The sequence below is a fragment of the Dromiciops gliroides genome, chromosome 3, assembly GCF_019393635.1.
Source record: "Dromiciops gliroides isolate mDroGli1 chromosome 3, mDroGli1.pri, whole genome shotgun sequence".
Classification (NCBI taxonomy): Eukaryota; Metazoa; Chordata; class Mammalia; order Microbiotheria; family Microbiotheriidae; genus Dromiciops; species Dromiciops gliroides.
In genome coordinates this window covers 301,029,736-301,056,699 of record NC_057863.1, presented here as the reverse complement: position 1 = coordinate 301,056,699, position 26,964 = coordinate 301,029,736, and positions in this window count along the sequence as shown.

Here is a 26,964-nt window from a genome sequence, read left to right as displayed (position 1 = left end):
CTTTGGAAATCATCTGTTTTAATTCCCTCACTTTATATATGAAAACAAAGACTTACTGAAGATGTAATAGAAGGGTCAGGTTGAAATAGATCACTTATAACATACCTTCTAGCTCATATTCTGAGATTTCATGAAACTGAGGCCTAATGAAATTAAGCTACCAGCATAGCTTGTTATCAGTAAGACTGAGACTAAACCCTAAATTTGCTGACTTCCAGTGCAGTGCATTTTCTAATTAAGTAGTATTGCTTTCTTTTGAAAGAGATTTCTATTATATCCTTGCTTCTATCAATTTAAGATTATATAATGTGAACATGTGGATAAATCCCTAGATCTCTTTTTGTCCTACACACCAAATATTAAAACAAACCCCCAAATTCTATTAATATTAATTGGTTTACATCCCTTGTGCATCAGAATTATTCCTTTTGTACTTATCTAATATTACTCAAGGTTCAATTTTCAGTTTAAATTTCCTAATAATCTTTAATTCTGAAGGCTGATGAAAACAATGCAAAAAAAAAAAAAAAGGAAAAAAAAGATGGTCCAGAAAACTAGGGAGACTTCTATATGTTCAAATAGAAAGTTCAATCACTTTAACAGGAATAATATTGTTTTGAGAAAATACCCACAAGTTTTTCAACCTTTCTAATAATTTTACCATAGTGATTTATTAGACAACATGGCACAATAGAAAGAATGCTGTTTTGGAGTCAGGAGTTGTTGAATAATTTCAGTTCTGTTTGACTCTTTGTGACCCCATTTCAGATTTTCTTGGCAAAGATACTGGAGTGGTTTACCATTTCCTTCTCTAGCTCATTTCATAAATGAGGAAACTGAGACAAATAGGGTTAAGAGAGTTGCCTAGGGTCACACAGCTAGTTTCTGAGCTCGAATTTGAACTCATGAAGATGAGTCTTCTTGTTTCCAACCCCAGTACTCTATCCACTGTGCCACACACTTGCCAAGAGTCCGGAGACCTGAGTTCAAATCCTTTCTTCTGGCCTCAAGGGGAGGAGGAAAGATGGCAGAGGAAAGGCACTGACTCGCCTGAGCTCTTCCCCAAACCCCTCAAAATATATTTAAATAATTATATAAGACAATTCCTGGAGTAGCATAACTCACAAAAAGACAGGGCAAAATCTTTTTCCAGTTAAAAACAACTTAGAAGTTCTGTTGTATGGGATTAGAGTGGAGCATAGTCTAGCACATCCCTGGCCACAGAAAACAAGGGAGCCACTTAATCAGTAGCAGCAGCAGTGACTGCTTCTAGAACTCTCAGTCCACAGATGGTAAGAGGGTTGAACAACTGGCCAGAAGGAGATTACAGGTATCTCTTTTCTAACACTAAGACAGGATTCTGTTGTTTTGCCCAAGTTTGGACACAGATCATAGTTCTGGGTGGCAATTCCAGGGCAAAGAGGAGCACTAGCACACCAGAACTTGAGGCCATAGTTGAATAGGATGCTCTTCACATTTCCAGGGCAGAAAAGAGTACTTGTGGTCTTTCAAAACAGTTGCACAACCCCCTTGAAGCATGGGACAGTGTGCCCTCCACCCTGGAAGCAGAGCCCTATTTTAACAAAGAGGTAAAAGTCAAGAAATAGGCTGGGAAAGTAAGCAAATAACAGAAAAAATTCTGACCATAGAAAGTTACTATGGTGCCAAGGAAGATCAAAACACACTCAGAAAAAGATAACAAAGTCAAAGCTCCTACATGCAAAGAATTTAAAAAAATGGTCTCAGGCCATGGATGGGTTTTAAAGGACATTAAAAATAAAGTATGAGAAGCATGGGAAAAAATGGGAAGAGAAATGAGAATGATGTGAAAAAATAATGAAAAAAAGTCAACAGCTTGGTAAAAGACACACATGCGCATGCACACACACACACACACACACACACACACACGCACACACACACACACATAAACACAAAACCAATGAAAATAACACCTGAAAAACAGACTAGACCAAATGGTAAAAGGGGTTACAAAAAGTCAATGAGGAAAAGAATGCCTTGAAAAGCCTAATTGGCCAAATGGGAAAGGAAGTATAAATGCTCACTAAAGAAAAATACACATTAAAAATTAGAATTATTCAAACAGAAGCTAATGACTTTATGAGAAATCAAGAAACAATAAAACAAAACCAAAAGAATGAAAAAATATCAGACATTGTGAAATATCTCATTGGAAAAACCAACTGACCTGGAAAATAGATCCAGGAGACAGAATTTGAAAATTATTGGACTACTTGAAAACCATGATCTGAAAAAGAGCCAGACATCATCTTCCAAGAAATTTTCAGGGAAAACCACCCTGATATTCTAAAGAAAAATAAAAACTGACAGAATGAATCCACCAATCTCATCCTGAAAGAAATTCCAAAATGAAAACTCCCAGGAATATTATAGCCAAATTCCATTGCTCCCAGATCAAGAAGAAAATATTGCAAACAGCCAGAAAGAAACAATTCACATATTGTGGAGCCACAGTCAGGATCATACAAGATTTATCAGCTTCTACATTAAAGGATCAGAGGACTTGGTATATGATACTCCAGAGAGCAAAGGGACTGGCATAACAACCAAGAATCATCTACGAGGCAAAATTGAGGATAATCCTTCAGGAGGTAGGAGTTGAGCCTTCAATGAAAAAGAAGATTTTAAGGCATTCTTTATGAACAGACCAGAACTGAATACAAAATTTGACTTTCAGATACAAGACTCAAGAGAAGAATAAAAAGGTAAACAGAAAAAGAAAATTATAAGGGATTTAAAAAGGTTAAACTCTTTGCATTCCTACATGGGAAGATGATACTTGTAACTCATAAGAACTTTCTCATTATTAGGGCAGTTGGATGGGTTATATTTAGACAGAGGGCATAGGTATGAGTTAAATATGAAGGGATCAAATCTAAAAAAAATTACAATTAAGTTTTGAGAGAAGAATGCACTGGAAGAAGGGAAAGAGAGAGGTGGAATAGGCTCTGACCACTAAGCTATCTAACTGCCACTACAGTCACAGGTTTCAATGATAAATCATTATGTGCAATAACATTTATAGTGCAAAATGAACCTCTGAGGCAAAGCAACAAGTACAGGCATGGGCCAAAAGTCATGATATTTTAATAACTTTTTGAAAATTATTTTTTCTTTTCTTTATTTTTTACCAGTTATGAGATTTGATTTTTCACACATAGTGCAAATTCGTTTACTATATATGCTGTTTGTGATGCTATAGAATTGTAAATTACAATAAAAAAATAAAGGAGTGGGGGCAGCTAGGTGGCACAGTGGATAAAATAACAGCTCTGGGTTCAGGAGGACCTGAGTTCAAATCTGGCTTCAGACACTTGACACTTACTAGCTGTGTGACCCTGGGCAAGTCACTTAACCCTCATTGCCCTACCAAAAAAAAAAAGGAGGTATTAAGTATTGAAACCCCTTTGTGACTTTTGGCCCACTCTGTATATTTTAAGCACTCCCTATGTGCCAGGCATTGTGCTAAGGGATAGAGATATAAATATGAGCAAAAAGAAAGACATTGTCTGCCTTTAAAGAATTTGCACTCTACTGGGGGAGGACCATGCAAAGCAAGGAGAGAAGGAATAAATATATATTCATTTCCATGCAGTGAACTAAGGGCTTTACAAAATTATCTCATTTGACCTTAATAACAACCCTGTATGGTAGGTGCTATTATTATTTCCACTTTACAGTTGAGGGAATAGGAAGAGAGAGGTTAAGCAACTTGCCCAAAGTCACACAATTAGGAAGTATGTGAGGTTAGATTTCAACTCAAGCCTTCCTGATACCAAACCCAGGGTTCCATCTACTGTACAGTCTAGATTCCAAGAAGAAAGCTGGAAAGGAATAAGGTATGAGTGAAAAGAAAGGGAAAAGGTACCCTCAGGAAAGTCAGAAACACAGCCAGGAAGGGAACAAAGAGTGACTGGACTTGTCCCTTCCCCTTAAAGGGAAGCACAAGGAACTCACCAATGAGAGAAGGATGCCAGTGTGGCAGACGGTTGTTACAGGTTCAGAGGGCAATAAATGTTTTAGGATGAGGAGACTTTAAGCACTAAGGGATATTCCATGATAAGACAAGAAATGATGTTGAAGTCCATAAAGTTAAGAAGAGCAGCAGCATGCCCCCTTCAACCTCCCCTTTGCTAAATTAGCCTCTGATAATACTCATACAAAGTAACTCAAATTCTCTTGAGTATTTTCCCAGTCTCTCCCTACTCTCTTTTCTCTCTGTCTCTTTATCTAGCTATCCTCTATCTTCCCTTTTTTCTCTTTTTGTCTTTCTCTGTTTCTCCCTCTTTGCTGCTATCTCACTCTGTCTCTGTCTATCTCTCTGTCTCTGTATCTGTCTCTCTGTTCCTCTTTTTCTCTAAGTCCTGATATGATCCATTGCCTGTTCCTTTTGTTCTTAGACTAACACATTAATACCAGAAAGTTAAAAGAAAAAGCAGTCAGTCAAGGCTCCTGGTCTAAAAGCCTTAATCCTCTCAGAATTTTGGAATCTGGTTAAGTGGAGTATATGAAGTATTAATCATAAAGCAAGAAAAGTGGTTTGAGAGTGTTAAGAAAACAGAGTTATGAAAAAGTGCATGGTAACTTAAGGGTTAAAACTGAGTCACAATGTATTAGAGTTGAAAGAAACCTTTGAGTTAATCTAGTCCAACTCTCACCCAGTGAATACAAGGCCCTGTGCTAGGTTCTCTTCTCTCTACAATCTCTTTCTTGGTAGTTGCCTGATTTCTCATGGGTTAAATTGTTATATCTATGCAAATGGCTCCTAATTCTTTTTTTTTTTTTTTTTGGCTTTTAATTCTTGATGTTCTGCATTAGTCCGTTGGACATTTCATACTGGAGGTCCTATAGACATCTCAAGCTCAATATATTTAATAAAAAACCAACCTCATTATCTCCACTTTCCCAATCTCCCCTCTTCTTAATTTTCTTGGTTTTGTATAGGATACCACTTTCCATGGGGTGTTTGATCATTTCATCTTACAGCGCTCCATGATGCACATACGCACCTGAATCATGAGCATGACCACCACTAAGATAGTTACAATATATGGGTCAACCACAGTTACTGAGAATGAAGTAGAAAATATTCTATGAAAAACTTATTAGGCTTGCCTAAACCAACATCTTCCATGATGCTCAATTACTTCTATTGATCTCAAATATTGGAATTATCTTCAAATGCTTATTCTCCCTGAACCCTCATATCCATTTGGAATTGACCAAGTTTTGTCAAACCTACCTCTACCACATCTTTTGCAGGCATCTTCTTTCTACTCACACATCCACTATCCTACCTCACAACATTATCACCTCTTGCCCAGACAAATAAAATAGTGTCCTTGGGGTCTCTGACTCAAGACTCTCCACCCTCCAATATATCTTTCCATGCAGCTTACCAATGTCATATTCCTAAAGCATAATTTTGACCATGTCACATGCACCCTCTCCTTCTCAAGAAGCTGCAGGCACAAACTGTAGCCTCTAAAGTAAAAAAAAAAAAGTTCTATTTGGCATTTAAAACCCTTCATGACCTAACTCCAATCTGCCTTTCCAGCCATATCATGCATTACTCTTCTTCACAACCTCTTGGTTGGTTGTTCTTCATTCCCAAAGAAATCCAAAATGACAGCACTATATTTGGGTCAAGGTACAGTGTGTGTCTAACTGTGGCTGATCGGACCAATATGAGCTCAGAAGGCTCTACCACAGGCCAGACATGAATAATCCATATGAACATTTGGAGTGGAGACATTTTTAAATTGGCACATCTTAACATTTCTTTTGAGCTACCATAATTCTGCTTGTCTCAGGGAGCACTGTGCCTTCTTTGATGTGGGCATGCTGTGCTATGCAGTATTTTGACAGCATCTCCCATGTCATGCAATCAAGTCTAAAGATCTTCAGAGAGACCTTGAGAGTATCTTTGTATCACTTCTTTTGACCAACATGTGAGCACCTGCCTTGCAACTCTTACCAAAGCAGGAAGCCTCTCCCACCACAGTCCATCCCTCATTCCTGAATCTTTACCTAGGCTATAGCCTGTTTCTGGTATTCTCTCTCTCCTTCCACTTAATTCTTAGAATTCCTAGTTTCTCTTTCAATATTCAGTTTAAACCCCACCATCACCTCTAAATTACCTCATATTGATTTTGCATATATATAAATGACATATCTCACTTTTCTCTGCCTGGTTTCAAAACCATGAACCAAGATGCCCGTCCAGGTTAAGCTCATCATCTCTAATTTCCTCACCATTCTGTGAAGTCATGACTTAATTGATACCACCTCCTTCAGCCTGCTCTCCCCTCTGACTGGAGGGCTGGAGGGTAGAATGCAAAACACCTCCTAATGCCTTCCTTATAGAAGACAGAAACTGGACTTTACTCACTTTACTTTGCACCCACTTCTCTGCCTGATTTCCACCCATTCCTCCCATTCCTCACCCCCTTCTTTCCTGCCTCCTTTTGTGTGTTATCTCCTCCTATTAAATTGTAAGCTGCTTGAGAGCAGGAATTGTCTGTCTTTTTACTCATGGTATCCCCAGCACTTAGCACGGTTCCTAGTACTTTGTTGTTCAGACTTTTCATTCATCTCTGAGTCATTGTGACCCCATTTAAGGTTTTGTTGGCAAAGATACTGGGGTAGTTTGCCATTTCCTTCTCCAGATAATTTTACAGATGAGAAAACTGAGGCAAATGGGGTTAAATTATTTGATAAGGGTCACAAATTTAGTGTCTGTTGATAGATTTGAACTCAGGTTTTCCTGACTCCAGGCCTGGTGCTCTGACTACTGCACCACCTAGTTGCCCATAGCTAGCACAAAGTAAGTGATTAATAAATCTTAATTGGATTGGGTCTTTCAGTAAATATTTCCTTGGTTTTATGTTGGCTCTGAAAGCAAGCTAGATTTCATTTTTCTCTTTACATCTATCTCCAATTCCTAACACTAAGCCCAGCACACAGTAGGTGATTAATGCTTTTTTAATGGACTGAATGCAGAAATTTCCTCTACAGCAAGTACTGACAAGTATTTACCCAGCTTCTGGCTTAATTCACAAGATTTAGGTCATTTTCTGTCTCAAACAATGCATAAATATGCATGGACAAAATAATTAGTATTTTTTAAACTATAAAAAATTATGGCCTATTGGGGGAAGGTAACAGTTTCTACTGAAGTAAATCATGCCTGATTAGAGGCTTTCAAAGAAATGTTCACATTAATAAAAGGGAAAGAAGGGATGTAATCTATATAGATCTTCAAAAAGCCTTTGGCATGGTTTTACATTAAAACATTGAATCCTCATTGGACAATTCCATCATTGATACATAACAGTCTTAGAGTTAGAAAAGAAAGACTAAAGAGAAACTTCTTTTAATAGAAAAATGTTAATGAAGAGTCCTATGTTACACATGTGTCACTTCATATTTTTGTAAATGATCTGTAACATTTGAAATTTACAATTTTGGAGGTGACACTAAATTTGCAGCAGTAGTGAAAAGCCATACCAGTGGGGATAAATGGAAGGAAGAGAGCTCTTGTAAAATTTATAGTAACTCAAATGATTGAAATTGAATAGTATTGGGGTAGGAGAGATAAAAAACATGTGAAGGCAAAGGGAGAAAGGGACAAAAAGTCAATCTAACTCATTCAAATTATTCAGTCTAGAAAGATAGGGAGGTTTAACTGAAACTTTTTTAAAAATGAGTTTTTATTGGTATATTTTAAGGGAGTTATGTTACCATAATTAACCCCATTATACATCCCTTATAACAAATTATATTTTTTAAAGAAAAAGAAAAAAGAAAGAGAAAAAATAGTCATAACATCACAAAGTCTGAAAATACGTACAATGTACAAAATTGATGGACTGACCACCTCTGTGTAGGGGTAGGGATATCTTCTCATAGCTTTCATTAGAGATATTCTTGTTCTTTGTAATTTTATGATGCACACTTTTTTGGTGGTTGTTCTATTTCCATTGTTGCATGTGTCCTATATATTACTTTCTTTGTTCTGCCTACTTCACTGCATCAATTTGTGTAGACCTTTCCATGCTTCTCTGTATTTATTACATTCATTTTCTTTCCTTAGCACAGTAATATTCCATCACACTCATATACCACAAGTTTTTTTTTCAATTCATTCCCTAATTGATGGCATCTACTTTGTTTTTAATTCTCTATTATCACAAAAAAGTCCTGCCATAAATATGTTTACTGAAACCTTTAGAATGACATGTTTTTGACAAGGAAGATAAGCATAGATTTTGAAAATACCATCATATGGATATACTCCCTTGAAAGCTGGAAAAGGGAAGTTAAGGATAAATAAAAGGGAAGGGGGGAGCTTTCTCTAATGAAGGTTTATTTTTTAAGATATCAAAGTAACTGATTCTAGAATTTGTAACTCAAAACTTTAAATTAAAATGTTTGAAAACTGGGGGGGGGGAAGTAACTCAAATGTATATGAATAAGAGTAATTTCCCAGGTGCTAAATGATTACATAATATAAATAGGCAGTTCTCAGAGGAAAAAATATAAGCAAGGTTTTAATCATTTTAAATGATGCAGGAGGGGGAGAAAATAAATGCTCATTGATTGAAAAATTAAATTAAAATTATATTCTTAGCTTAGCTTAACTTAGTTTAGCTTTGCTTCTTTTATCCAAGTCTTTCAATAAATCTTACACTGATGATTCCCTTAGCATGGTTAAATCTTTTCTTTACTTCTGTGACTGAACTGCCCTACAGTTAGAAAATTTCTACCCATTACTCCACTTATCACTATTCTTTACATTAACTTTCTGCTGATCTGAAAAAAATCTCCCCAAAACGAACAGTTGTGAAAGATTATCACTCTAGTTAAACTGGACAATGTAGCAGAGATTTGTATTCTACATGTCATGGAGGCTGAATCTGGTAGATCTTTTGAGCTCAGAATTCTATAGTGGGCTATGTTAATTGGGTGTCCATACTAAGTTCATTTTTAATATGGTGAGCCCCTGTAAGCAAGGGACCACCAGACTAATCAAGAAGGGCAGACTAACCTAGTTCAGAAATGCAGCAGATCAAAGTTCCTATATAAATTAGCAGTGTGATCAAACACATGAGAAGTCCTTGAGCTTTCAGCCTGGGCTAGATAAGAAGATCTAATCTTAAACAACTATTTTGAAGTACTCACTATGTGCAAGTAAGTAAGAATTAGTAATACAAAGACAAAAATGAAACACATTATTTTAATGAATTTTATATTCTTCCAAGGGGATACATCAGCTAGATATGTACAAAATTAATATGTAGTCATGTCATGGAGGGGGGCAAGGGGATGACAATGTAGGAGCTGGGTTTTGAAAAGAAACTAGGAATTCTTAGAAATGAGAAGGAGAAGGGAGTGTATATCAGGCACATGAAACAGCCTATAACAAGGCATGGAAATGAGAAGTGGACTGTGATGTGTGAGAGATGCATGCAAGTAGTACCCCACTTTGATGGAGTGTAGAGGTTGTAAAGAAGAGTAATGAGTAATAAGGCTGAAAAGGCAGGTTGGAGTTAGGGTATTAAGTACTGTAAATGCCAGATGGAGGAATTTGTATTTTATTCTAGAACTTATAGATTTCCCCTGAAGCTCCATGAACAGAGAAAGTGGGGGGAGAAGAATTGGGGGAAGTTGATATATGGTCAAAACTGTTCTTTAGGAATATCATTTTGGAAGCTGCTTAGAGAAATGACTGGAATGGAGAGATACTTGAGGGAAGATACCATCTAGGACACTATTGCAATTGCCCAAGGAAAAGGATCTAAAATTCTGAGCTAGGGTGGTGACTATGAGTGAGAAAAGGATATGTATGCCAGAGATGCTGTAGAGTTGATGCCAGAGATATTGTAGAGTTGGGACTGATAAAACAGCAATAAATTGGAGATATGGATTACAAGTAAGTATGGATTTGAAGGTAACTCCAAAGATTGGGGCTATTATTGCACTAAAAAATTGAAAACATTTGCAGAGAACTCACTCTTCTTCCTTCCTTCTGTCTTCATATTGCTTAGATGCCTTCCTCTACTATCTCCTATTTCACCCATCTCAAATAAAGTTGTGACCCTTTTCCTTGCCAAACATGCACAAGTGATTCCATTCTAGAACCAAGTAGGTTGTGTATCCTCATGATCCCTCCAAAAGGGGAGATAGAGACTGATGGATATCTTGTGCTCAGGATTGTTTTTTTTGGGGGGGAGGGCAATAAGGGTTAAGTGACTTGCCCAGGGTCACACAGCTAGAAAGTGTCAAGTGTTTGAGGCTGGATTTAAACTTAGATCCTCCTGAATCCAGGGCTGGTGCTTTATCCACTGTGCCATCTAGCTGCCCCCATGGTCAGGAATCTTTAAGCTACAAGAGACTACACTTTCTCCATACTAAATTTGGTATTTCTATGATATACACCAGGAGCAAAGCAAATGTGGGCCACCAGGATTCTTAAGGAAGGGTGAACCAGCCCAGCTCAGAAATGGAGCAGGTCAAAGCTCCCGTACATATTATTAGCAGGGTTTTCCTTGTCCTTTTTCTTTTCAATGGGAAGGTGGGAAGGAGAGTAAATGACTTATTCATTGAAAAGATAAAAATTAAATTTAAGAGACAATTATATTCTTGGTTTAATTTTATTTAGCTTAATAGCTTCCTTTATGCAAATCTTTCCATAAATCTTGACAAATGGTTCACCCAGCAGTTTTGTTGTCTGTTTTCACAAATGACTTCTATGTTCCTCTTTATGCTCTTAATTTTTATTTAGTTACTTTGTGCTATAGTATTTCTATACTTACTTGCCATGCCAACTGGTGGGGTGGACAGAGGCACCATGACAAAATACAATGTTTAAACACAATAACTAATAGGAAATTAAAGTTGACAATAAATAAAGAAATATTTATAAAGCATCTAATTATTCTTAAGGAGATCAAGTTACCAGGCAGGTCTAGGGTACCAAAAGCCCTGGGATATAAAATTACTGAGCCACTGCCAGTGATGAATAATTAGATTATTTAACAAAAAAGCATTCATTAAGCACTTACTAAGTACAAGGCACTGTGCTAAGGATGAATGATACAAACAGGAAGTGAGGTTGTTGAGTCAATGATTCCCTGACTCCACTTGGGTTTTTCTTGGCAAAGATACTAGAGGAGTTTGACATTTTCTTTTCCAGCTCATTTTACAGATGAGGAAACTAAGACAAATGGGGTGATGTTATTTGTCCAGGATCACACAGCTACTAAGTTTCTAAAGTCAGATTTGAACTTAGGAAGATGAGTCTTCAAGACCCCAGCCCAGCACTCTATCCACTTCACCACCTATCTTCCTGGAAATTAGCACAGTATATCTAATCCCGAAGCTCACACTCTAATAGAGGGAAATAACATACAGAGAAAGCTTTAACAGTAAGTCAAATAGAAAGATCGTATGGGATAATTTGGAAGCAAAGATGGTGGTCTGTATATATTGTTCTTACCAGGGCTCTTTGGCTTAGGATACTGAGCTGTCTCCAGCTGGTTTTGAAGGAAGGTAGGAGTAGAAATTGGTCATGGTAGTTTGAGACATTTGCCACATGTCACTTTCTGTCTCATTTTCAGGACATCTTGCTGCCTTGATCTTTGGAACATCTTGGAGAATGGAAAAGATACCATAAGATTAGAAAAGGGCAAATTCTAAAATTTTCAATAAAGGAATGAGACTGAAATCTGAGAATTATAGAAAAGTGAACTTGACTTATTCTTGACAAAATTCTAAAACATTATTCAAAGGATGAGCATTTTGAAAGGAAAGGGGTATCCATGAAGAGTAGTATTTAAAAAGGAATAAGTAATTACAAACCAATTTTATTTCCCTTTTTGATGTCATTTGAATTTGAAGGACTAGATAATGTAAACAAAACACTGTATATAAAGACTTTAGCAATATTTTAGCAGCATTTGACAATGTTCTTCATTCTGTATTTGTGGACAATGGGGAAAATGGTGAACAAAATCTTAGAGGTTAGTTTGGTTTGGAATTGGTTGAATAACCATACCCAGAGAGTAGTCATTAATGGGCAAATATCAATATGGAAGTAGGTCTTAAGTAGAGTACTCCATGGATTGCCTTTGGTCCTGTGCTATCCAATTTTTTTTTGAAAAATGAATTTCATGAAGCAATAGATGTGCCACACTTGCTAACGGTATGAGGCTTGGAGGAAACATGACTACCATGTTAAATAGCAGGCTCCAAAACCAAATAGTTCCGTGTTCTCATCAATTTGGATATTTCTCCCAGTGATGGAGATTGTAAATCATTCACTACTGTTCATCCTGGGCTACTCTTATATTGTTTCATAAGATTGCCACAAGGCATCCTACCAAAATACTGGATACCTTCCTTGTTTTCCCTTGACATCACAAAGATCAGTGGAACTTCATACGTGTGTCATTTCTCATTCTTACCATGTAACCAACCTGCTTTCTATCTTGTTCATATATTTTCCTGATGACATCAAAGTTTCTCTTTAGTTTCTATGTTGCAAACTGCTCAGATCCACCATGGACTTTTCCATTTCCCTATATGTGGCATTAATTTTTAATTCTTCAGAGACTATAGTATTCCAGATCTCATTGCTATATATTACATCCCAGTATATTATAAAATGTATTTCTTTACGATGATATTCAACACTCAATACATCATTTATTTGTCTCTCTCTTCTTGAAGAAAGGTTTCATGATATGCTGCCATGATGCTTCAGATAGAGGAAGGAAAGGGAAAGAGAATAAGCATTTATACAACAACTATTATATGCCATACACTATAATAAGCTTTCAAATATTATTTCACTTAATCCTCACAACAACCTGTGAGGTAGGTACTATCATTATTCCCATTTTACAGTTAAGGAACCTGAAGCAGACAGACATTGTGATTTGCCCAGGGTCACACAGCTATTAAGAGTCTGAGGCCAAATGCAAACTCAAATGCAAACTTCCTAATTCCAGATCCAATACTTAATGCACTGGGCCACCTAGCTGACTCAGCATGTGTGAATGGTCTATAAGCCCTTATCCTTTTTCATTGCTTAATTATGAACCCCTTTCCTCCAACATTATTTTCAATACCTTCCCTGCACCAACTTTAGAATTGAAGTCAACCAGTATCAAAATATATGTTAACTTAGTTTAGAGAATCTCAAGTTCTACTTAGAATTTCTATGGATTTAAAAAATCATATTAAAGAGTTATTTTTCAAAAGAATCCCAATAAGAATAATTGTACCTCCATACACATTTTGCAGATGTGAAGGTTACTAGCAAACCTGAGACTGGTACTCCCAGCTCCTTAGTTACAATTATCCTATATAATATTTATAATATTTACTCTCTGATGCCCCAAAGCCTTTGAAAATGTTTTAGATACCCCTAAGAGTGGGTTTGGAAGAAGCAGTTACCCTCACCATCATGATTAGCTTCAGAAGTGGGATACAATAATTTGGAAGGGGATGGGTTCTCCTATTATTGGAGGTCTTCAAACAGAGGCTGAATGACCATTTTGGAGAATATTTAGAATATAGGCTGAATTAGATGGACTTTAGATTCCCTCTAAATTTTTTATTCTTTCATTGCATTGAGATGTTCTGCCATTCATCACAGATAATATAAAAACCTTCTATTACACCCCTCTTTCTGCTGCCACCTTGGGCAATCTGATTCAAAGGGGTAGTGGTCCTGTCCTCATCAATCTATTTCTGAATCACTACTTCCTATTTGCACCTCATAAATGTGTTCCTGTAGAATAATATATATATATGATTAATGAATATTTGGCAGCACAATAAATGCAATTTGGTTGATGAGGTAGTGCAGCTTGGCTTGAAATACTTTATGTTAGTCTTGGTTGTCTTTACAGCAGACTCTGAAAACAAGCCACAAATAATTAAGAAGATAATTGGATTATTACAACTAAATAACATTTGATTAGACCTTAAAGAAAATGTCCATTAAACTAAAAATTATATAGTAGATCCATAGGGAAGAAAACTGATTAAGAAGACATGTAGCAGGAGACAATAGAAAGAATCTGGAAGTTAGGTAACAGATTAAAGATGTACTAAATAGAGATGTGTGACCTTGGACTGATTCCTTAAAATCCCTGGACCTCAGTTTCCTCATCTGTAAATAAGTAGGTTGAATCAGATAGCTTCCAAGGTCCTTTTAAGCTGTGAAACTGCTGCAGCTACTACTACTACTACTACTGCTGCTGCTGCTGCTGCTACTACTACTACAACTGCTGGCTGCTGCTGCTGCTACTACTACTACTACTACTACTACTACAACTACCACCTCCTCCTCCTCCACCACCACCACCACTACTACTACTAACAATAATAATAATAATAATAATAATAATAATAATAATAATAATAATAAATAACAATAACTAGCATTTATATAGCCCTTTAAGGTTGCAAAGCATTTTGCAGATATTATTTGATTTGATTCTCAAAACAAACCTAGGAGGTAAGTGCTATTATTATCCCCATTTTATATACAGGGAAACTGAGGCTAATATAGGTTAAGTGACTTGCCCAGGTGACAAAACAAGTAAGTGTAAAGAAAATAAGAGGCTAGATTTGAAGCGTGATCTTCCTGACTTTAGGTCCAGTTCTTTACTCATTGTGCAATCGAGGTATAATATATTGTAATTCAAAGAATCATTACTTATACCACCTCAAATCTGCTTCCAAAAGCAAAATGAAGAAATATGAAGTGCATGGTATTTTACAGACAAATTTGAATAACTGAAGATAAGTCAGGATGACAATGATAACAGCATTGTAACAATTATACATTGTGGGATTTATCCTTGGATTTTGGAAAGGTGGAGGGGGAGTTCCTAATCTAGTTATACTACATCTGTGCTAGAGTAAGTACTCTTTTTCAATCACTTTGAGGAGAACACACAGTAATAATGAGGATTGGATATCAGCCAAAGCACACACTTAGAAGTATTAAAATTTAATTTAAAGTTGAGAATACGAGCAAGTAAATGGGAATGAATAGAAAAAAAGCATCATGGTTAAGACTACTGGTTTAGGAACCAGGGCACCTGTTTTCAAATTCTAACTCTATCACTTACTACCTGTGGGATTTGGGGCAAGCCATCTCTACTTTGGTTTTTAGTTTCTTCATCAGCAAAATTATTGGGTCAGACTACATGACTTCTAAATTCCTTTACAGCTTTAAATCTACAATCCCATAAAACCCAAAACAGAATAAAGCTTTCAGTAAATGGTAAGAAGTATAAAAATAACTTCTTGAGGTATACTTGAAACAAATAGATCAAGGAAAAACTACAAGCATTACTTGTAATGGGTAGGATGATAGTAACAAATAAAAAAGAGAAGGTCAAATTAGTCAAGACATAATTTGCTTCTGTTTTCCCTACCAAAGAAAATGACCTTCAAAATGAAAAGAACAGAACACAAAAGGTTATGAGGAAACACAAACCTAAGACATCGTGAGAACACCTAGCTCTCCTAAATGAGTTTGTCACCAGAAACCAATAAAAAAATATCCTAGAGTACTGGATGAATTGAGAGGTTGACTGAAGTTCTGCTATCAGTGAACTTTGAAAAATAGTGGAGAACATGCATGAACTATAAGAAAAGACACATGCATATGTCCTAATTTTCAAAAAGGGGATCACAAGCAAGGATGTATAATATTGACTGGAAAAATTCTATATGAGCACACAAAAGATCTATGATTTTGTCAGTATGTAAAACTCTCAGAACAAGAATTATCTCTCTGCCTGTAATGACTCTCTGATGGTGGATGATTCCAATCTAGTTGTGTAGAAGACATTTTGCACCCAGGTCTTGCTGACTCTAGGTCTAGTTCCCTATAGACTATGTATGCCATGTTGTTTCTCTTGTAAAACTAAAGAAACTATGATTAAATAAATAATTTATTAGTATATAGAAAAGTAATTACCACAAGATAGCACAGATTAATCATGAAAAAATGTCAGGCTACACTTAATTCTTTTATCTATAAGGTTATTAAATTTAAACATTTTATTTATTTTATTAAACATTTCCCAAATACATGTAAATGTTTTTACATCCTTTTAAAAAAAATTAGTTCCAAATTCTCTCCCTCCTTCTTACCTCTTCTCTACTCATTGAGAGGGCAAACAATATATCAATTAAACATGTGAAGTCATGCAAAACATATTTTTTTTTGGTTTTTTGGGTTTTTTTTAGTGAGGCAATTGGGGTTAAGTGACTTGCCCAGGGTCACACAGCTAGTAAGTGTTAAGTGTCTGAGGCCAGATTTGAACTCAGGTACTCCTGACTCCAGGGCCAGTGCTCTATCCACTGCGCCACCTAGCTGCCCCTAAAACATATTTTCATATTAGCCATGTTGACAAACAAAACACACACACACAAAGAAGGCAAAAACGTTTTTAAAAAGTATGCTTTAATCTATACTTAGAGATCATCAGTTCTCTTTCTGAAGGTGATAGTATTTTTCAGTCATGGAACCTTTGGAATTCCCTTGGATAATTGTCTTGATCCGAGTAGCTGTCTTTCACAACTGAACATCGATACAACATTGCTATTACTGTACACAATGATCTGGTTCTGATCACTTTACTCTGCATAAATTTATATAAGTCTCCCAGCTTTTGTTGAAATCATCCTGCTCATCATTTATTACAAGACAATAGTATTCCATCATAATCACATACAACACCTTGTTCAGCTATTCCCAAATTAATAGTCATCCCTTCCTTCCCAATTCTTTGCCACCACAAAAAGAGCTGCTATAAAGATTGTTATACAAATAGTTCCTTTCCCTTTTCCTTTTATCTATTTGGTATACAGACTTGGTAATGGTATTGGTGGGTGAAAAGGTAGGCACAGTGGTATAGCCTTTTGGGCATAGTTCCAAATTGTTCTCCAGGGTGATTGGACCATTTTATAACTCCAACAGTGCATTAGTGTCCTAATTTTTTCCATATCCCATCCAGCATTTGTCTTTTTCCTTTTCTGTCATGTTAGAAAATTTTATGGGTCTGAGGTGCTGCCTCAGAGTTGTTTTAATTTGCATTTCTCTAATAAATAGCAATTTAGAACATTTTATGTGACTATTGATAGCTTTGATTTCTTTATCTGAAAAATGCCTGTTCATAGCCTTTAAGAATTTATCAATTGGGGAATGGCTCATTTATTTTATAATTTGGCTTAGTTTCCTATATATGTGAGAAATGAGTCCTTTATCAAAGATATTTGCAGGAAAATGTGTTTTAGTTTTAAAAAAACAGTTTCCTATTTTCCTTCTAATTCTGGCTGTATTAGTTTTGTTTGTGTAAAAACATTAATTTCATGTAATCAAAGTTATCCATTTTGTTTCCTGTTCTCTCTATCTTTTGTTTGGTCATAAACTCAGCTCACTTGCCTATAGACATATCTCATTCCTAGGGTTCAGGAATAGGCATCATGGGACCTAGATGTTGTGCAATCCAACTCTACCTCTTTTGGAGAAAATCCAGAATCCTTACTTGATTCTGGTGATAATGGATAAGTGGATTCCTTCCAGCCTTCTTTCCCCTCTACCCATCATTTTTTTCAGGAGTATAATGGTGACTCCTATTACTTAGATAAGCAGAGAGTGGCAAACTATAAACCTTCTAATAAGAAAAAGGATCATTGGGCCCTACTATGTTCTCTGCTTCTATGCCTTAAGGTCTATTGGAACAATCATCTGCCCTGAAACTATGTCCTTCATAGCTGTAGCCATTGATATTTTTTTGACCTGCCAATGCACCTTCCTATAGCTTCAACATTTGGATCACAAGGCACTCTAATCCATGCTACAGCTAATTTCTCCTACACATGATGTCTCTTCCAATTAGAATGTAAGTTCCTTGAAAGCAAGGAATATCTCACTTTTCTATTTGGATCCTCAACTCTAAGTACAGTATTACTTATAAGCAAAAAACCCCCAAATTTTTAAAGACATGCACAAATTAGAATTTAGGGGAGGTAATTGGTTTTCACTATGCTTCAAATGAATCCCCCCAAAAGAGGAATTGTTATTATATTATTGAACAAAATGAAAATGAACATTCAAAAAAAAAGAATAAATTAGGAAACTGTGCTTTGTGAAAAAGGAACCTTACACAGACAAACAATATTAGCAATAAACAAATATGATTTAAAAGCTTTGGCATCCAAATTTTTAAGGGAAACAGTATTTGATCTTCAAAAAGACAGACAATAACAGAATGATGTAGGAGACTTCAATATCCCTCTATCAGTTTTGGGTGAGTAATAGATAGATAAACAAAAAAGAAAGTATGGAAAATAATTTTTTCTGGAGAAACTAGAGTAAGAAGACTTCTGGTGTCTCCTAAATGATACAGAGAAATAATATACATATTTCTCTGTGCCCCATGGAAATTTTGCAAAGATTGGCCATGTACTAGGGCATATAGATATTGCGAAAAAATTTATAACAGCAGAAAAAGTCAATATATTCTTGTGTGTGAGTGTGTGTGTATGTGTGTTTTGTGTTGTTTTGTTTTTTACGGGACAATGAGGGTTAAGTGACTTGCACAATGCCTGACTTGTAGCAAATACTTTTTATAAATTCATATTGATTGACATATGTACCTAAATGGAGACTTAACAAAGGAATTTTAAATGATGAGTGGGTCAAAAAAGAAATGATAGAAATTATGTAAAAGCAAATGATGAAACAACATACCAAAATTTCTAGGATATAGCAAAAGTGGTCCTCAGAGGACAGCTAGATGGTGCAGTGGATAAAACACAGGCCCTGGATTCAGGAGGACCTGAGTTCAAATCCAGCCTCAGACACTTGACACCTACTAGCTGTGTGACCCAGAGCAAGTCACTTAACTCCCATTACCCTGCAAAAAAATATTAATAATAATTTTTTAAAATGTGGTCTTCAGAAGGATAATCATAAATTTCCAATCCTACATTGGCAAAATAGAAAAAAGAGGAATTAATGGAATTAATGTGCATTTTAAAAATTAGAAAATCAAGAACAAAAAATGAAACAAGCAAAGATAATTTGCCAAAAATTAGTAGAAAATAAATTGTAAACAAAAAAACCATAAAAACTGAAAAGATGATTCTTTGAATATACTAATAAAATTGATAAGCACAACTAATCTTATTAAAAAGAAAGCAAAAAGTCAAATCAATAAAATAACAAATAAGTAATGTGAACTCATACCAAAACTAGAATAAATAAAAAGAAAAATCTAAGCATATTATGCACAGTGATATACTAACAAAAACTAAGAATACAAAAGAAATAGTGAGATATCTTCAAAAATATAAAATATCCACACTATCAAAAGACCAAAAAGACATCTTCATAAACCCAATCTCAGAAAAGGAAATAGATATAGCTATAAAGGAACTACCATGGGGTGGGGGGAACTCCTGGTCTTGATGGATTCACAGGAGGATCCTATCAAACTTTTAAAGAATAAATAGCACCAATGCTTCACATGTTATTCTCAAAAACTGGAAAGAACACTACCACAAAGAAAAGGAAAGAAAGAACACTACCAGAATCTTTTTATGAGACAAATCTAATCCTACTACCTAAACCAGGGAAATGAAATAAAATCATAAAAAGAAAAATATAGGCTTATATCATTAATGAACATTGACTCAAAAACTTTAAACAAAATTCTATTAAGGAAACTACAGGAATTTATACAAAAAATAGAATCATTATGATCAAGTGTGATTTATTACAGGACTGCAATAATCATTCAACATTAGGAAAGCCATTAGCATAATTAATCATATTAAAAACCCAAACCTAAAAAAAAGCTCAAATGATCATCTCAATAAATGCAGGAAAAAACTTTTGAAAAAATACATCATTTTTATGCTAAAAACCGTAAAAAGTATGAACATAGAGGGAGATTTTTAAAATATCATAAAAAATATTTATCTACAACCAATAGCAAGCATCATATATAAGGAAAATACACTAGAATCTTTTCTAATAAATATGGGAGTGAAGCAAGGATGATTCTCTCCCCATTATTATTTATGTAATTCTAGAAATGCTAGCAATAACACTAAGAGAAAGGAATTAAAGGAAGAAAGAATGGTAACAATAAGATAAAACTATCCTTGTTTACTAATGATATGATGTCTTATCTGGAAAACCCCAACAAATCAGCAAACATACTCATTGAGACAATAAATATTTTCAGCAAAAGTACAGGCTACTAAGTAAATTCAACAACATTTCTATATAACAAAACATAAGAAGCAATAATACCAAAAGAAATCCCATTGCAAATAACTGCAATATACAAAAAATATCTGGGGATCAATTTCCCAAAACACACAAAAGACTTGTATAGATTTAGTCACAAAGCTCTGCTTAAAGAAATAAAGAACAACCTAATTAATTCAAAGAATATTTAATAATCATTGCTAGACCATGCCACTATAATAAAAATGACAGTCCTTTAAAATTGATTTATGCTTTTTATTGCTGTACCAATCATCATATAAAGGGAATGTTATAGAACTTGATAAAATATGACAAAATTTATTTGGATAAAAAAGATTTAAAATATTAAGGGAAATGATCGAAAGAAGTAAGGATGAAAGGGGAATAACACTATATTGTAAAACAGCAGCCATCAAAACTATCTGATAATTAAAGAATAGACAGATAAATGAAATAGAATATGGAAGATTCAGAAACTGCTTGAAACTAAAAAGCTTCTACATGGACATCATTAATGCATCTAGGATAAGGGAAATGCTCAAATACAGGGAGGAAATCTTTGTATCAAATTTCTCTGATAAGGGTTTTATATCCAACATAAATAAATAATTATTAAATATATAAAACTAATGGATTATTATAGTGCATTTATTGCATAATTCTGAATTACTTTCCAAAATTGGGGTCCCATTTTACAACTCTACCAACTATATTAATGTACACATATTTCTACTTTCTAAGTCCTCCAACATTGACTATTGACAACTTTTTTTTTTTTTTTGCCAATTCAGGGTATGAAGTGAAAGCTTAGAGTTGTTTTGATTTGTATTTTACTTATTATTAGTGATTTGGAACTTTTTTATGTGGTTGTGAATACTTTGCAATTAAAAATATTTTGTTCATAGCTTTTGATCATTTACCTATTGGAGAATGAACGCTATTAGTCTTACATGTTTAATAATTATTTATCTTGTATAGAAAACCTTTATCAGAGAAATTTGATACAAAGATTTCCTCCCCATATTTGAGCATTTCCCTTCTCATCTTGGATGCATTAATGATGTCTGTGTAGAAGCTTTTCAGTTTCAAGCAAAGCTTTCTATTTTATCTTTTGTAATTGCCATTTAGAATATATTATAGAGTATGTTGCAAGATGTTGATCTAAGCCTAATTTATACTACTGCTTTCCAGTTTTCCACTTTATCAAATGAGGGTTATCAATTATTAAAGAATAGAAAACTTTCATGTGAATTCCCATAGTGGAGGAAGAAAGAAATTGGTTTTATATGACCAATCCTATTTCTTGACAAGCTGACACTATACATAAATGAAAGAACATTTTAAAATTCCATCTATTTTTTTAAATTAAATTTAACTAGACGAACATATATAGAGCACAAAATATGTCAATCAATATGAATTTATAAAAAGTATTTGCTACAAGTCAGGCATTGTGATAGGCATTGGGCATGCAAATAAAATGAATGAAACAGTATCTACTCACAAGAAGGTTACATCATGATTAAATGTCACATGGGCATCTAAGTTGTATTGTTTAATGTTTTATTGACTAGTTGTCTTTTTGACTAGATAGATTTTTCCATAAGGTATCAAGAAACTACACTTTGTCAATTGCATAAGGGTTCAGAAAAAAATCAACTATTCTCCTTGATTTTCATTGGTTGTTAATTTAAAAATAAAAATATTTTGTATAATGACAATATAACAAATTCCTATTATCTATTCCTAATAAGTGAACTTCTCATTCATATATGGAATTCAGGATATTTTGTTATTTTGGAATATAGATATGTTTTATGTTATTTTCACTGAGTTCCAGAGTTGAAGTAACCTCTTTATGCAATTTATTAAGGGCAAAGTCAGTGATACTAAAACACAAACCTCCTAAATTCCAATTTAGCATTGCTTTCCAAAGTAGTTATTAAGCATATTGTGGTTAAAGACCTACATTTAGATATACTCTATGTTGATTACTTGGACATAGTTTCATATGAAGCTAAAAAATAGATCCTGGACCTATGACTTCATTAGAATAGAGAACTCCTATGTGAGAAAACTACCTCTGAAATACACGTTGGCACTATCTCTACAACTTAGTTTTGGAGAGGTTTCTAGGGTGCTGAGAGTGTGAGTAACTAACTCAGGGTTACACAACTCCTTGTGGGCCAGAGGTGATACAAGAACCCAAGTGACATAGCAAAAAACCAGCATCTTTATCTATCACACCATGCTGTTTCAACACTAGAACTCAGGGGCAGCTAGGTGGTACAGGGGATAAAGCATTGGCCCTAGATGCAGGAGGACCTGAGTTCAAATCAGACCTCAGAAACTTGACACTTACTACCTGTGTGACCCTGGGCAAGTCACTTAACCCTCATTGCCCCACAACAACAACAACAATAAAATACTGGAACTCAGTTCCCTCCCCACTGAATCCCCATAAAATTAGGAGTTTGAACTAGATAATGACTAACATCCTTTCTAATTTTTTAAAAGATATGGGTTTCGGGGCAGCTAGGTGGCTCAGTGGATAGAGCACCAGCCCTGGATTCAGGAGAATCTGAGTTCAAATTCGGCCTCAGACACTTAATACTTACTAGCTGTGTGACCCTGGGCAAGTTACTTAACCCCAATTGCTTCACTAAAAAACAAACAAAAAAAGATATGGGTTTCTGAGAATTCTGTCATCTCTTTGCATTTCTCCATCATCGTAATTATATTTTTATGTAAGGGCCATGCCTCTTATATATCAGTAGTTTGGTTGCTAAGGTAGAGAAGAAAATAAGGAATCGAATCAATGTGTGGACAATGTAAGGTACTAACCCTTTTATATATGAATACTTTGATTACTAAAAGGGGAAGAAAAAGAACGTCTGTGTGGGGGGAAAAAGACCTCAATAAAATCTGGTTGTGAAGAAAAAGTTTTCAGATAAAATGTGAAGGAGAAACACAGACTGTTAGGAGAACCAAATAGGGAATTGCCCTTTGAGAGAGAAAATGTATAAGGGGAGAGAAATGGTGACTGAATAGCATTGTGATACCTTAGCTTATGTATATGTGATTGTTTTTAGAGTTTGAAAGGTTGAAACTGATAGTGGTTTCAGATTATGGGAAAATAAATGACTGTCGGGTTTATATAGGTTCAGAAAGGTGGAAGTCATGAGTTTTATCTCCTAAGAGAAAGATAAGTCACCACTGACCACCACAAAGATCTAATTTAAGGAGGAGTCAAAAAGCTGGGAGTAATGGAAAAAGTCCATATAAGCCAACAAAAGCAATATTAACAAGCTAGCAGGAGAATCAGTTAACAGGAAAGCTTCAGATGTTTTGCTGGAAGCCTGATGATTGGAAAAGAAGAATTAGTTTTTTAGAGTGGACGACTAAAAATAAATTGGGATGGTTTCTGGGAAGTTCAATTGGAGGAAAATCAAACACTTTTATAGTTAGAGTTGTTATGCTCCACTGCCATCTTGAGAAAGGTGTATGCTTTATTGCTCAAACATTCTTAGTTGCTCTCTACTTCCCTCTGTTTCAAGAGGAAGAAAGAGAAGAAAGGAAAGATTTTGCATTTGCTTTTCTATGGCAAGATGCTTGGAGCTCCTTAGACAAGGCAGAATCCTGTTGAGTGAGGATTTGGCTAGGCTTGTCTAAATTGACCAAAAAGCCAACTTATGTAGTTCTGTTCTGAGTTATGCATTTCTGTAAATAGCTGAGAGGTGATTAGATCAAGTGGAATCATGTTGAGTGAAGAGAAATTAGGGTGCATCTACACAACAAAGTCAGCCTGAATAGCTCTGTAGTTCTCTGGCTTCAGAGAATTTGCATGCCACTGCAATAGTATAACATTTTCTCAGCTTTCTCTTAAGGGATATTGTGAATTAAGTGTAATTTCTTCCAAAAAGAACAAGAATACACACACACACACATAGCATCAATATAGTATCCATCCATCCATCCATCTATCCATCTATCTATCTATCTATCTATCTATCTATCTATCTATCTATCTATCTATCTATCTATCTATCTATCTATCTATCTATCTATCATCTGGGACACAGTATAGAGTTGCCCCAACACTTGGATTTTCCCACTCGGGTGTCTCCCTTGTAGGCACCTGATAGAGTTTGAGGCATGACCCCATGTGGTGATGGTCCTTCTCTGGGAAGCTCAGGTCTGCTGGTATGAGGACAGATTGAGGTGACAGAACTACTCCAGAGAGTGACTTGTAGAACCAGTGTTTTGGGGATAGGTTCCAACTGGTGAACATAAAACAACTCTCCCCCCTGCTTAAGAACAATCTTGAATATAGCTTCTATTGTGAACCCATAAAATGATTCTCCTAGACCTTCAATATTTAGGGAGCAGAGAGATATCACTTTAGCCCAGTGTCTCTCTCAGAGATTGGAGAAAAGACTGCCTAGCATAGTGACCCTTTTCTTGCTGCTTTCAAGGGAGGTATCACAATGATTCTTGAATAGGAATGGCAAGAGTCCAGAGATATTTAGACAACCCATGTAGATATACATACATATCTTACATGAGTACACACACCTTAACCTTGCATAAATGAATAATGCCCTGGCTTCTTCCTTCCAGTGCTAAACATAATTTGGATGACTGTCTGCAATTTCCATGTCAGAAATTAACTGCAGAGCAAGAGGGCTCTGTAGCTAAGACTATAAGGACCATAATGGACAGAAGCCATAGATAAGCAAATGAATAAATTTGAGGATAGTTGAAATGTACCAGAAGTCACATAGGTTACTTCTCCAGACATTTGATGGTCAAGGTTAAAGTTCTACTGAGGAAGAAGTGGGATCCATAAAACTGAACTGGGGATAATGTGGGAAATAGTTTGTTGGATCTGTAAATTCAGTGATTTAATTTACAGTGAAGGTATCCCCTTCCCCCATCCAGTGCAGAAAAGGAACTGCTCTGCAATAAATAGTCTTGGAGAATTGCCTGGGTGATTGAGAAGTTAAATGACTTACCCAGAGCCACATAGTCAATATTGTCATTTTAAACTCATCTTCTTTACACCAGGGTTAACTTTCTATCTCCTTCTTCCTATTAAACTGTGAACTCCTTGAGAGTTGTTATTTAGTTGGGTCTGACTCTTCAGGACCCTACTTGGGATTTTTGTGGCAAAGATACTGGAGTGGTTTGCCATTTCCTTTTCCAGCTCATTTTGCAAATGAGAAAATTGAGACAAACCTGATTAAGTGCATTTTCCAGGGTCACACAGGGAATGAGTGTCTGAGGTCAAATTTAAAGTCAGATCTTCCCAACTCCAGGCCCAGTGTTCAATACACTCTGCTACCTCACTGCCCTTGAAAGTAGGGACTGTTTTGTTTTGTTTTTTACTTTCTTTATATCTCCAGTGCTTAACACATAGTGGGCATTTAAATGTTTGATTGACTATCCATTATACCACACTTACTCTTAGGATCTAAGATAAATGCAAAATGATTTGGATGTTGTACAGGAGAACACAAACTGAGACAATCAGGAAAGGCCTTTTGAGGAAGTTGAGAATTAGCTCAGTGTAGTAGGAATCAAGGGGATCCAAAAATCAGAGGTTAGGTGTGTGTTCTATCTGCCCCAAATTATGGCATAGTGATGCAGAATGAAGAGAGCCCTGGGATACTACAGGGAAGGTAAACTATTGCACCTGCAAAAGTGAAAACAAACTGCTTTTATTGGCAGCAAACAGCAAGTGAGCACAATCCATTGAATGATAGCTAGCATTTATTGCACAATTTCTATATTCATAGAGTTCCAAACCATTCTGCATGTTAATGTATTCGATCCTCAGGACAGCTCTTTGAGGTATGCATTATTATTATTATCCCCATTTTATGGATAAAGAAACTGAGGCTTAGTTAAACATTAACTTCACAGGCTCTTCTAACTGAGGAGTACCTGAGACAGAATTTAAAAAATCTTCCTAACTCCAGGTCCCAGGCTCTATCCATTGAACTCCATACCAAATGGCAGATATGGTACTTTTCACTTCTAAGAGGGTAATGAAATTCAGTGTGACTTATCCTGCAATGATACACCACTAAACAGTAAGAAGCATTGTTCTTCTATGCAGGTTTGACTTGGTTGAGTAAGTGAATAGCAGGGGCCCAGCTGCCAGCTCAGTCCACTATCTTGACTTTTTGCTGTCTTTCAGACTTTTTGTCATCAGGTGCCCACCTAAAAGTCACCCAGTCTGGAATGGAGACTGACAGCTCCTCACTCCTACTTTGCTCTCAATTCTGTTTTTAGCTCCACATTACACATTCCCTGTGAAATTCCTGTTCTCAACTTGTGCTGACTCATGGCAATTGTGGCAGTTGAACTGTGTCAGCTGTGTTGGTCAAACCTCTGGGAATCTTACTGCAGGACTCACATGGCAAATTAGCTACTATTGGACAAATAATATTGACAGGAACATGTGTCACTTCTTGCCTTGCTAATGCTCCCAGAATGCAAAAGCCCCACCCACTGAGACAACATATAGTAATAAAGCTGTCACTGTAGCAATCACCAACCAGGAAATATACAGCTTTCCCATTCAGGCAGATTGTTCATGCTGG